We start from the raw sequence: 11274 nt of genomic DNA on the forward strand, positions 1-11274 counted from the left end.
CCGGAGTTAAAGCCAAAGTTGAGTCAAACACCAAATCATGCAGGGATAATCCAATAGGTGTAGTCAACAGTCCAGTCCAAAAGTTCTCACCAACATATCCAAACTATATGTAATCCAAGGTCCAAAGTCAAGGTCTAATACACAATAAGGCACACGAAGTCTTCAGGCAAAGCTCCAAGCTGTAGTAGGTTCCAAACGTTGCTCCCAGCAAAAAACCAAATCTAAACTGCCACTCTTTATGCACAAGTGCTCTCACCTGTTGGCCCTTCTCTGTGCCAACCAGGCAGACCTACGCAGCTGAATACCATCAGTCCTCAGTTGCAGTCTTTCTGGGATACTTAACTCTGCCTCATTGCTCTCCTGATCCTGAGTTAACTCAGGACTCCCATTTGCCTGAGGCACTTGGTCCTGCACTGCCGGGGTAGCTTCCTCAGAGTCAAGCTGCAGCTGTTGTTGTTCCCTGCTTTCCACAGACTCATATGCTAGGCCTGGCTGCCCTTCATCTTTGTCTGTATTGCAGACCCTGACAGCTTATGACCTGACGTTGCCACTGGTCAGAGGGGGCAGCGGGGAGAATCTGTCAGCCCATGCACTGCTCCCTCAGAGTGATGCTTACCACATTACACATGTGAAGTGCAGCCCTTCCAGCAAGAAACTGTGCTGGCTCCATTGGAACTAGCACAACATGGGCAGGCTCCCATGTTGTGGGGTAAGTGTCCAAAGATGCTTCCCCTCTGGGTGGGAATGGGGCCTTCACTGGAACACACACAATGTTGTGTGATGGCAAGCTTGGGCTCCATCCCTAAGATAGGGTGGAAGCATCCTAGCACATTTATGTTGCCCTGTCTGATGTTGCCCTTAGTCAAGAAAGTTATATGTTTTTTGTTGGGCATCTGTAGTGAGTTGTCAAAGGCTATCATGGCCAGGATCACAGGGTTGTTGTATGTATGGCTGTATGGCTGTATGGCTGTATGGCCATGTTCTAGAAGTATTCTCTCCTGACGTTTCGCCCACATCTATGGCAGGCATCCTCAGAGGTTGTGAGGCATGGAAAAACTAGGCAAGGAAGGTTAATATATATCTGTGGAGAGTCCAGGGTGTGAGAAGAGTTCTTTGTCAGTTGGAAGTCAGCGTGAATGTTGCAGTTAATCACCTTAATTAGCATTGGAAAAGTTTGTCTCTTGCCTAGAGGGCATCTTTTGTTCAGAGTCATTAGCCATCCCTGGAGCTCCTCTGCCCTCAGAGTGTTGCTTCCCATCTACTGTTCTGAACAAATTACAAGCCCATTAAATGAATGGGCTCCAACGCTTCGAAATTGAGAGTTAATTCCAACGTGCTAATGCGCATCAGAACCCAGTTCGAAAGTAGGAATAGATCCAATTTTATTCCAATTTACGACGATTCCAAAGAATCCGCCCATGCCTACTGTCCACTACCACTTTCATAATCCATTAAAGAATACTGTGAGGTAGGACACTGTTATTACTCTAGTAGTTTAAAAGAACAGGAATGGCTGAGGAAGATTTGATTCGGAGACATCCTGATTTAAAACACAAACTACTCAACCACTATTCTAGCTTTGATTTCTACAAGCCCTTGTTCTAGGTTTTTATTGTGTTCTATCTAGTGTTCATTTTTTGCCTGTCAGGTTAAGAGGCTCTTTTCCCATATTAACAAAGAGCAGTAAGTAACTTAGTACATATAAATCTTCCCCTTCATTTCTCACAGTGTAGTCCACAGTGGCTTGTTGACAGCATTCAGGAGAGTCTCCAGCTATTCCCTCAGCTCTCATTTGGAAACACCACACTGGCACTGGAACAATGCTGCAGATTTTCATTCAAGGGATTATGAGGCTATATTTAAAGAAAACATAAAAAGATTTACATATATTTCATGTAATTTTTCTCTCATTGTATTTTTAAGCACAAAAAGACTGATGATTTTCCTGTTCCATTAATTTGATATGAACTATGGTAAAGGGATTACACTGTTTGCTTCACATTTTTCCTCTTTTCACTGTGCGCCATTGCTCAATGTGCAAAAAGTAAGCTCCCAAAGCTTTTAGATCACAAATTTCATATCCAATGGCTTGTTTTTGTTATTCATCAACTCAGAAATTCTCAAAGCATCATATAAATTCATGGAAATATTTGAAGACCTAAATAATGGGCCCACATCATTTTCTAATCCTAAGAAGAAAAAGAAATGGCCAATAGATTTTGTCTAGTTTCTTTAAGGACAGTGCTAGGTAGTATGTGTCATGAGAGGAGCTTTCCTGCTACTCAATATCTTTCATCCTTTTCTTCTATAGCATCTAGCATAATACAACATGAAACTTTTAACCAACCTACTTAACCTGTTCCAGCATTCACTACCTATGTGTGATCAGCCTCATAACAATAGTATGTGGGCCAGAAGGTTAGACTAGATGATTTCCTATATACTAATATGTCTGTTGACATGCTTCCCAACAAATGTACAATCTCTCTCAGTCATCCACATGATGTTGGCCTCCCTTTAGATTATACATGTCAATTCATCTGCCCTAACACTCCCCCCCCCCCACACACATACATACACTGACTTATAAGAGGAGTGGGCAATTATGGGAAGGTTGGGGACATTTTGGCTTCAGGAGCTGCACCCCATAACCACAAAAAAAATCCAAATTTTTTGCCCCCAAATGTCTGCCAATGCTGTCATGTTCCACGAATCCCAGTATCAGGTCTGAGGTTAAATTAAACAAATTAAGTAAGCCAGGACCATGTTTCATAGATAAATAAGAACAACAAGAACAAGATCAACAACAACAACAAAAAGACATACAAAAATACACAGAGTCAAACTACAAGTTAAAATTCATTGATAAAGTGCAGACTAAAATTCACAACTTAACATTGATCAGGTAGGCCTGCTGGAAGAGATGGATCTTCAATTGTGTCTTAAATTCCAACAACTGATCTAGCTGTCAGAGCTCTTCCAGTCTTGGGGCAGCTGATGAAAAGGTCATCTGGGTAACAGCTGGCAGTCAGGTTCTGGTAAGCTGGAGTAGTTGACCCCCAGAAGGCCAAAGTGTGCAGAATGGATTTTATGGGAGAACATGATCCTATAGGCGATCTGGACCCAAACCATGTAAGGCTTTATAAGTCAAAACCAATCCTTTGTATTTTGCTCTGAAAATTAATTGGCAACCAGTAGAGTGACTTTAGGGTAGGTTTAATATGATCACTCTTGGATATTCTTGTGACCAATCTGGCTGTTGTGTTTTGAATTAGTGCTACTGATTTTATATGTTGTTGTATTCCAATTTAATGTATTGTATGGCATCCCTGTGTTATTTTGTAAGCCGCCCTGAGTCTCTATGGGAGATGGTGGCTGGGCATAAATAAAGTTGTTTATTATTATTATTATTATTATTATTATTATTATTATTATTATTATTAACTTTGTCATTCTCATTGTTGACCACACATTATCTTTTTTTCCCTCCAAAAGACCCAAACTCCTAACTCTAGTTCATTCTTTTGTGCATTTCCCTTTAATACCCACACTATTGTTGGAATGCCCTCTACAACAACATCTACTTTATCCATTATCACTTTAGTAAGTAGTAAGTGTTGGAGATACAATCCCCTCAAAACTCACACGTTGTCTTTATCTGTTTAGGTGTTTCTACTGTAGATTTAAAAATACTTTTATTTTCCCCGCTGTAGTCTATAGGTGCTTTGACAATTATTTTCCTATTTTATTCCCTAACAACTAATATAGAAATTATCCATCCTGGAGATAGAATAGCCATACCATTACATTGCCAATTAAATTTAGCTCTGTGCTGACATTATTAGAAGCAAGGAAAAATGGTTAGACTGAGGCCCCTTCCACATAGTTGAATGAAATCCCACATTATCTGCTTTGAGCTGAAATATATGGCAGTGTGGACTCAGATAACCCAGTTCAAAGCAGATATTGTGGGATTTTCTGCCTTAATATTCTGGGTTATATGACTGTGTGGAAGAACCCTGAGACAACGTTTGCGATACCACTAAGAAACATCCAATGTCAAGTTCTTTCAGAATGATAATTTGAAATGCTGAAAGTATATGTCCTCTTTACACACTAAGCCATATTCTTCCTTTGCCTCTTTTTTTTTTAATTGTTGCTCATCAGTGGACCTTTGGTATCCCAACTTCTGTGGATACCAAAATCCATGAATGTACAAGTCCCATTATATACAATGGAATATTAAAGTAACAACCCTTATATAAAAGAACAAAATCAATATTTGTTTTTTGGATTTGTTTTTAATATTATTTACAAGCTGTGGGTACAAAATGTATTTAATTATTTATTTGGAATCTGTGGATTGGGAGAGCTGACTGTGTCAGTCTTAGATTCTTTCCCTTTCTATTTAGATATTAATACATACAACAAACAAAGAAAATATTAATGGATACACAAAACCATATAGCATTTTAGCATCTGAAACATTATTGAACCATATAATGCTATGATATGAGAAAAGAAGCCCACCTCTGACAGTTATAATTGTCTGTGAACTATTTTTTGGACCTTCCATGGCTAAATAGAAAAGCAGAGTGAGATGAAAAAAACTCTGATTGCCACTTTTGCATCCCAATCTCTGGGAAAGTTGTTGCTGATGCTCCCTGCAGTGTCACAATATTGCTCAGTGCCTCCTCGTGATTCCAGCACAATGCGTTATGCATCAGCGTTTAAGAGGATATTGCTCCCCATTATTGCCCTCTCTCCAGAGGACGACAAACTGCATTAGTCTGAATTACTAAATTCAAACTTTATGGGCAGCCATTCTCCCCACAAAGGCTTTAGCATTTTTATGTCATAATCCATCCATTATCCCCTTCCTCAAATGCTTTATAACCATTAAGTTATTGAAAAAAATTCTCAACAGATGTCATCTTAAGATGAATGTTACTGGGCCAATTGGTATCAAGTCTAGTATCAGGATATTGCTCAACTTCACTAAAAATGTCAGGAAGAGAGCCACGGAGCTCATTTTAGCAATGGCCATTTTCATGACAACTCCAGCCACCTTTTTTGAAAGCATTCACAATTCTAGGTTTTTGAGAAAGGTACTGCAGTTTTGTTGCATTGCTTTCTGTCTAAAATGAACTGGGATGACATCAAACAATTGCCTGGGATTCACTAAGCACCTTTACTCAAAAGTAAATTGCATTAATTTACTATCTTAAAGCACATACAAGCACCAATTTACCTATCAAGGGACACATTTCAGCAATGTGTGTGCAACCATTGGACTGGTGTCAGCCTGTTAAATAGTAAGTAAATTTGGGACTTTATCACACCAGTCCACTATTCCACTATAGTCACAAATAATAAATACATACTGGTCCGAGCAACTTCAATACCACAACTCTCTTTGATACCTCTGTGACTCCTGTTCACTATTCCATAGTCCTGTATAACAGAAATGAGGCAGGGGGGAATCTTTTATAATCCCACCTCTGCCACCAATATAAAGAAGAACTGACACCAAATGTATCGGACACCTCTCCACTCTAATCACGCTCACACGCACACGTATGTGAGAGGCGAAGGTATACCGTTTGATTTTAGATTTCCTTTTAAAATGGTAGCTGCCACCAACCTAAAATGTCTTTAGGATTTTTGTTGTTAAATGTGTCTGAGGCAAATTTCTCCCATTCCCTGCCCACACTGTTTCTACCCCCGACTCCCAAACTGATGTTCACTATGAGGCTTTTCTGTGGTATTTTATTGTTGTATTGCTGGAACTTTTATTAAGGCTTCTTGATGGAAAATATACATTGTGGAGGCTTTTGAAAGTTGAAAATAGAATAAAAATTTATTTTCTTAAAAACAGGCAAACGATTACTTCAGAGAGGTACATTAGCGTAAACGGTTACAGGCATTCTTCAGCTTAACTTAGTTGTATGTTTCAGAATTACTTCACTTAGTTTCAAACAGTTCCAACCAACCAATCTATCTATTGGTCACAAAAACCCTCGCTCTATTTGCTAAGAATAGACATGAGTTCCCCAGGGTTGTTAATTAACTCTAACGTAGAGTCCTTCTATTAACCAGCCCAGTAGTGAGAGACAATCCCTTGAGTTATCTTTCCCCCCAAGAGATCCAAAACTGCCTGACCTAGCCTGTCAGTTTCCACAGCTTTCAGTTCTCTCACATACATACCCTCCAAACTCCAAAACTGAACTGCTCTCTTCAAACCCTCAAACAGAACTGCCCGGAGCTCTTTTTTTAATCTGCACTCTAAGACTTGGCTCCTCCCATCTGCTCTGGTTGGCCAATCCTAGGAGTCTCTCTCTAGGCTCCTCCCCCTTTCTAACCACACTCAAGATGGCTGCCTGGCATTCCTCAACAAAATGAATGCCTGTCTCACTCACTGTTACCAAGGCTTCATTCCCAGCCTAATAGGTAAGGTTCACTACATCCTGCTAGCATACATCTGCACACAATCATAACCCCCACCTTCTTGCAATATAGTGATTGATTCATTGTTTTTAGTGCAATTGCATGATTTCAGTATTAACACAAAAGAAAAATATGTAAAATAAAAGGAAAATCGTTAGTCTGGGAATTGCAAGTGAGAGGGAGAAGAGAAAGGGAGACTTACCCCCTGACATTATGTAGCTGTCAGCATGCCAGCACAGAAGCAGAAGGAATCTATAGTGCTAAGGTAGGTGATGGGAAATGTAGCATGATTGGGAGCTATTGACAGGTTTTAGCTATCAAGAGCTAGGAACAGGAGAATCATGGGGTGGAGGCAAAATGGTGGCAGGATGCACACAGTATCACATGGTAGGAAGTATCACCAAAGGTATGATAAAGTCCAAGCACAACTTTTCTCTCCACTTGTAGATTGCTAATCAGATATGAGAAAGGTGACAACCATAACATTTGGAAGGATAAAACAGATAAAAGGCTTACTAAAACAGAGATCTTATTTGGCATACTTCCCTCGAGGTTCAGCAGAAAAACAGCTGGATATTGGTGTGATGAAGCTCTCTCGGAAGATCCTTGGCCAATAAGTGGCTCCTTGAACCAGAGGAACAGCAGTATTCCCACTGCTATCCAGGTGCCCCTGTGCTACTAGATAAAACCATTGTATTGCTAGTTACCTTATTGTATAACAGCAGTGAAAGTACCCAGTCAGGCTACCATAAGTCACCAAGAAGATTGCCTTGGAAAGGAATATGGAGTCTATTTTAAGATGATTCAATTCACTTAGCACTGTGACGAAATATACTGGGCATTATGGTGCATTATGTGAATTCTGGAAGTGGCTGATAATACTCCTCATACTTCCCACAGAAATACTTTGGATGGGGAAGTAAGTACTGGAAGATAAAACTACTTCTGTAGGAAGAGATCTTCTCATTCAGAAATCCCTTATAGGTTTGCAAGGAATGCAGATTTGAAGCCACTGGTTTGGATGATTGGGAAAAAAACAGGCCTCTTTATTCAGCTTCTTTGTTGCTGAGTTACAGGAAATGGAAGAAAAGACATTTTCTATGCCTTCGAGTTGTAGAAAACTCTTCCACAAGAGTTCTATCTGGCCACTTTACTGCCTGCCTTTTAGTGGGTGCTTTTTAAATGTTTATCTTTCATGACTGAATTTTGTTTACTCTTCCATTTCTTCTTATTGGAGACTGTCTTATTTTATTACAGTATTTTACCTTGCAGTATTATAAACCACTTGGAGTGGAAATTTTGCCTAGAAAGTCAAAATATAAATCTTAAAAGTGAGAAACAAATTATATGATCACGTCTCAAACAGATTTTCACTAAAGTTGTCATTCCATTAATATCCAACACCGACTTCAAGGTACTAGTGTATCTGACTTGCACCATTTTCTTCTCTTTAATCCAATAGGGCTGAAGATTACTCATACATTTTACCCCCAGATCCAAAGTGGTATATTAGAATTGTTTAGTCTTATATTGTTTTGATCAGTCTTAAAGTCTCAGTCTTAAAGAGAATGGAGAAAATACACAGACCAGTTAGATATGATCTCATAAATATTCCTAGTGAAAATGCAGTGGGGGTAAAGAATAGATTTCAGGGACTAGATTTAATAAATAGAGTCCCAGAAGAACTATGGACAGAAGTTCACAACATTGTTCAGGAGGCTGCAACAAAGTACGTCCCAAAGAAAAAGAAAACCAAGAAGGCAAGATGGTTGTCTGCTGAGACACTGGAAGTAGCCCAAGAAAGAAGGAAGGCAAAAGAAAATAGTGATAGGTGGAAATATGCCCAATTAAATGCACAATTCCAGAAGTTAGCCAGAAGAGACAAGGAACTATTTTTAAACAAGCAATGCATGCAAGTGGAAGAAGACAATAGAATAGGAAGGACAAGAGACCTCTTCCAGAAAATGAGAAACATCAGAGATAAATTTCAGGCAAAAATGGGCATGATCAAAAACAAAGATGGCAAGGACCTAACAGAAGCTGAAGAGATCAAGAATAGGTGGTGAAAATATACAGAAGATCTGTATAGAAAGGATAATAATATAGAGGATAGCTCTGACGGAGTGGTGAGTGAATTAGAACCTGACCTCCTGAGGAGTGAGGTTGAATGGCCCTTAAGAAGCATTGCTATTAAAAGGCAGCAGGAGACGACGGAATCCCAGCTGAGTTGTTTAAAATCTTGAAAGATGATGCTGTCAAGATGATGCATGCCATATGCCATCAAATATGGAAAACAGAAGAATGGCCATCAGATTGGAAAAAAATCAATTTATATCCCCACAGCAAAAAAGGCAAATGCTAAAGAATGCTCAAACTTTTATACAGTGGCACTTATTTCACATGCCAGTAAGGTAATGCTCAAGATCCTGCAAGGAAGACTCCAGCAATACATGGAGCAAGAGTTGCCAGATGTACAAGCTAGGTTTAGAAAAGGCAGAGGAATGAGAAACCAAATTACAAATATCTGCTCGATAATGGAGGAAGCTAGGGAGTTTGAGAAAAACATCTACTTCTGCTTTATTGACTATTCTAAAACCTTCAACTGTGTGGATCACAATAAATTGTGGCATGTTCTTGGTGTTATGGGGATATCAAGTCACCTTGTCTGTCTCCTGAGAAATCTGTATAAAGATCAAGTAGACACAGTAAGAACAGACCACGGAACAACTGACTGGTTCAAGATTGGGAAAGGAGTACGGCAGAGCTGTATCCTTTCACCCTACCTATTCAGCTTGTATGCAGAACACATCATGCGACGTGCGGGGAGTTAAAATTGCTGGAAGAAACATTAACAAGCTTGCATATGCAGATGTTACCAGTCTGATGGCTGAAAGTGTGGAAGAGCTGAGGAGCCTTATAACCAAGGTAAAAGAAGAAAGTACCAAAGCTTGGTTGCAGTTAAACATCAGGAAAACCAAGATTATGGCAACCAGACTGATTGATAATTGGCAAACAGAGGGAGAAAGCTTGGAGGCAGTGACAGACTTTATATTTCTAGGTGCGAAGATCACTGCAGATGCAGACTGCAGCCAGGAAATCAGAAGGTACTTACTTATTGGGAGGAGAGCAATGGCCAACCTCGATAAAATAGTGAAGAGCAGAGACATCACACTGGCAACGAAGGTCCCCATAGTTAAAGCAATGGTATTCCCCTTAGTAATCTATGGATGCGAGAGCTGGACCATAAGGAAGGCTGAGTGAAGGAAGATAGACGCTTTTGAACTTTGGTGTTGGAGGAAAATTCTGAGAGTGCCTTGAACCACAAGGAGATCCAACCAATCCATACTCCAGGAAATAATGCCCGGCTGCTCACTGGAGGGAAGGATATTAGAGGCAAAGATGAAGTACTTTGACCACATAATGAGAAGACAGGAAAGCTTGGAAAAGATCATGATGCTGGGGAAAATAGAAGGAAAAAAGAAAAGAGGCCAACCAAGGGCAAGATGGATGGATGGTATCCTTGAAGTGACTGATTTAACCTTGAAGGAACTGGGGATGGTGACGGCCAACAGGAAGCTCTGGTGTGGACTGGTCCATGAGGTCACGAAGAGTCGGAAACTACTGAATGAATAAACAACAACAACAACAACAACAACAACAACAAAGTTTCATTTACTTTTTTTCCTTTCAGAATAACTTATTCATGTCAAAGGTTATTATGAATCAACACTTTTCAGATGATATAATATATCAGTATTGTTAAAGCATGGTGCTGAAGAAGTACCCAGTATCATAAGTTGGTAAGGTAGCAGTGTTTTGGATTAGTCAAAATTATGAGGAAACTGGAATAAAAAAAATGCAAATCTAATGCAAATTTAAACCATACAATACATTTGCTTTTGAACCTTGGTGTTGTTCAAAGACGTTGTGAGGCTTTGGTGCATTATTATATGGCTCATAGGTTTCTGTATCAACAAGTATCTATATTTCTCTGTTATAAGTTGAGAGTAGCATAACCTAATAATAATGTAACTGTATTTGGACTATATATAATACAATATTTCAAATAAAAATTAGGGAGGGGCAAAAATAGATGTTTCCAAAACCATGTTTTGCAAAGACCTGGTTTCTTCTTTCCAGTTTACTTCTTTCCCATTTTTATGTTCCTTACCTCATCAGATGGCCGATGGCAGGAGGAGGTGGCGCTCTGCTTCGCTGTGGGGTGTGGGGAATCCGACACCCCACGTCTTGCATAGCCGGGACTGCAATCACATGGGGGGAAGCGTGAGCACACATAGTGCATGCAGCTTCCCCCAATAGATTAGATGGCAACATGGGAAGCATTCCGTGTTGCCACGGCAGTGCACTGATTCCACCCTCATTCACCCACAGAGCTAGCACAACATCATCTGATGGGAGTTGACTGGCTCCATGGGAGACAGGGGCGAGATCGGTATATGCTGCCGATTTTAGCCCTGTATGATGAGGTTGATGATAAGAAACCCTCAGAGATGTGTCCTTATGGAAGAAGTCTGCATTCTGGGACTTGAGACAGGAGAGGGATAAATTTACTTCTCTTCTGTCAAGACTCTTAAACTTTCACTCCCACGACCCCCAGTTATTACTTCTATTTGATAGTAAAACGGGGTATGCCATGTAGCTTTTTCTATTCTCCCAAACAAGCCAACTACTATCCAGGGCAGTATAGAATACTATTCCTTTGCCAGTATTCAGCTTCTGAATTTCAAATGGGTGTGGGAGACCATCTCAATCTTCTCCACTGAAGGCAGTATCTTGTCATGGGCCCTGTGTAAGGACTATTTTGTA

General features: G+C 40.0%; 1 long non-coding RNA gene across 1 annotated transcript; it reads right to left on the reverse strand.

Annotated features, from left to right (window-relative positions):
* Window positions 1–1578: 1578 nt before the first annotated feature.
* LOC134298693 (uncharacterized) lies at window positions 1579–10759 on the reverse strand. Its single transcript, XR_010005805.1, has 2 exons — window positions 10619–10759; window positions 1579–1853 (listed from the first exon to the last, which is right to left on the reverse strand). It is a non-coding gene; the product is annotated as an uncharacterized LOC134298693 (long non-coding RNA).
* Window positions 10760–11274: the final 515 nt, after the last annotated feature.

The sequence above is a fragment of the Anolis carolinensis genome, chromosome 4 (assembly GCF_035594765.1).
Source record: "Anolis carolinensis isolate JA03-04 chromosome 4, rAnoCar3.1.pri, whole genome shotgun sequence".
Taxonomy (NCBI): Eukaryota; Metazoa; Chordata; class Lepidosauria; order Squamata; family Dactyloidae; genus Anolis; species Anolis carolinensis.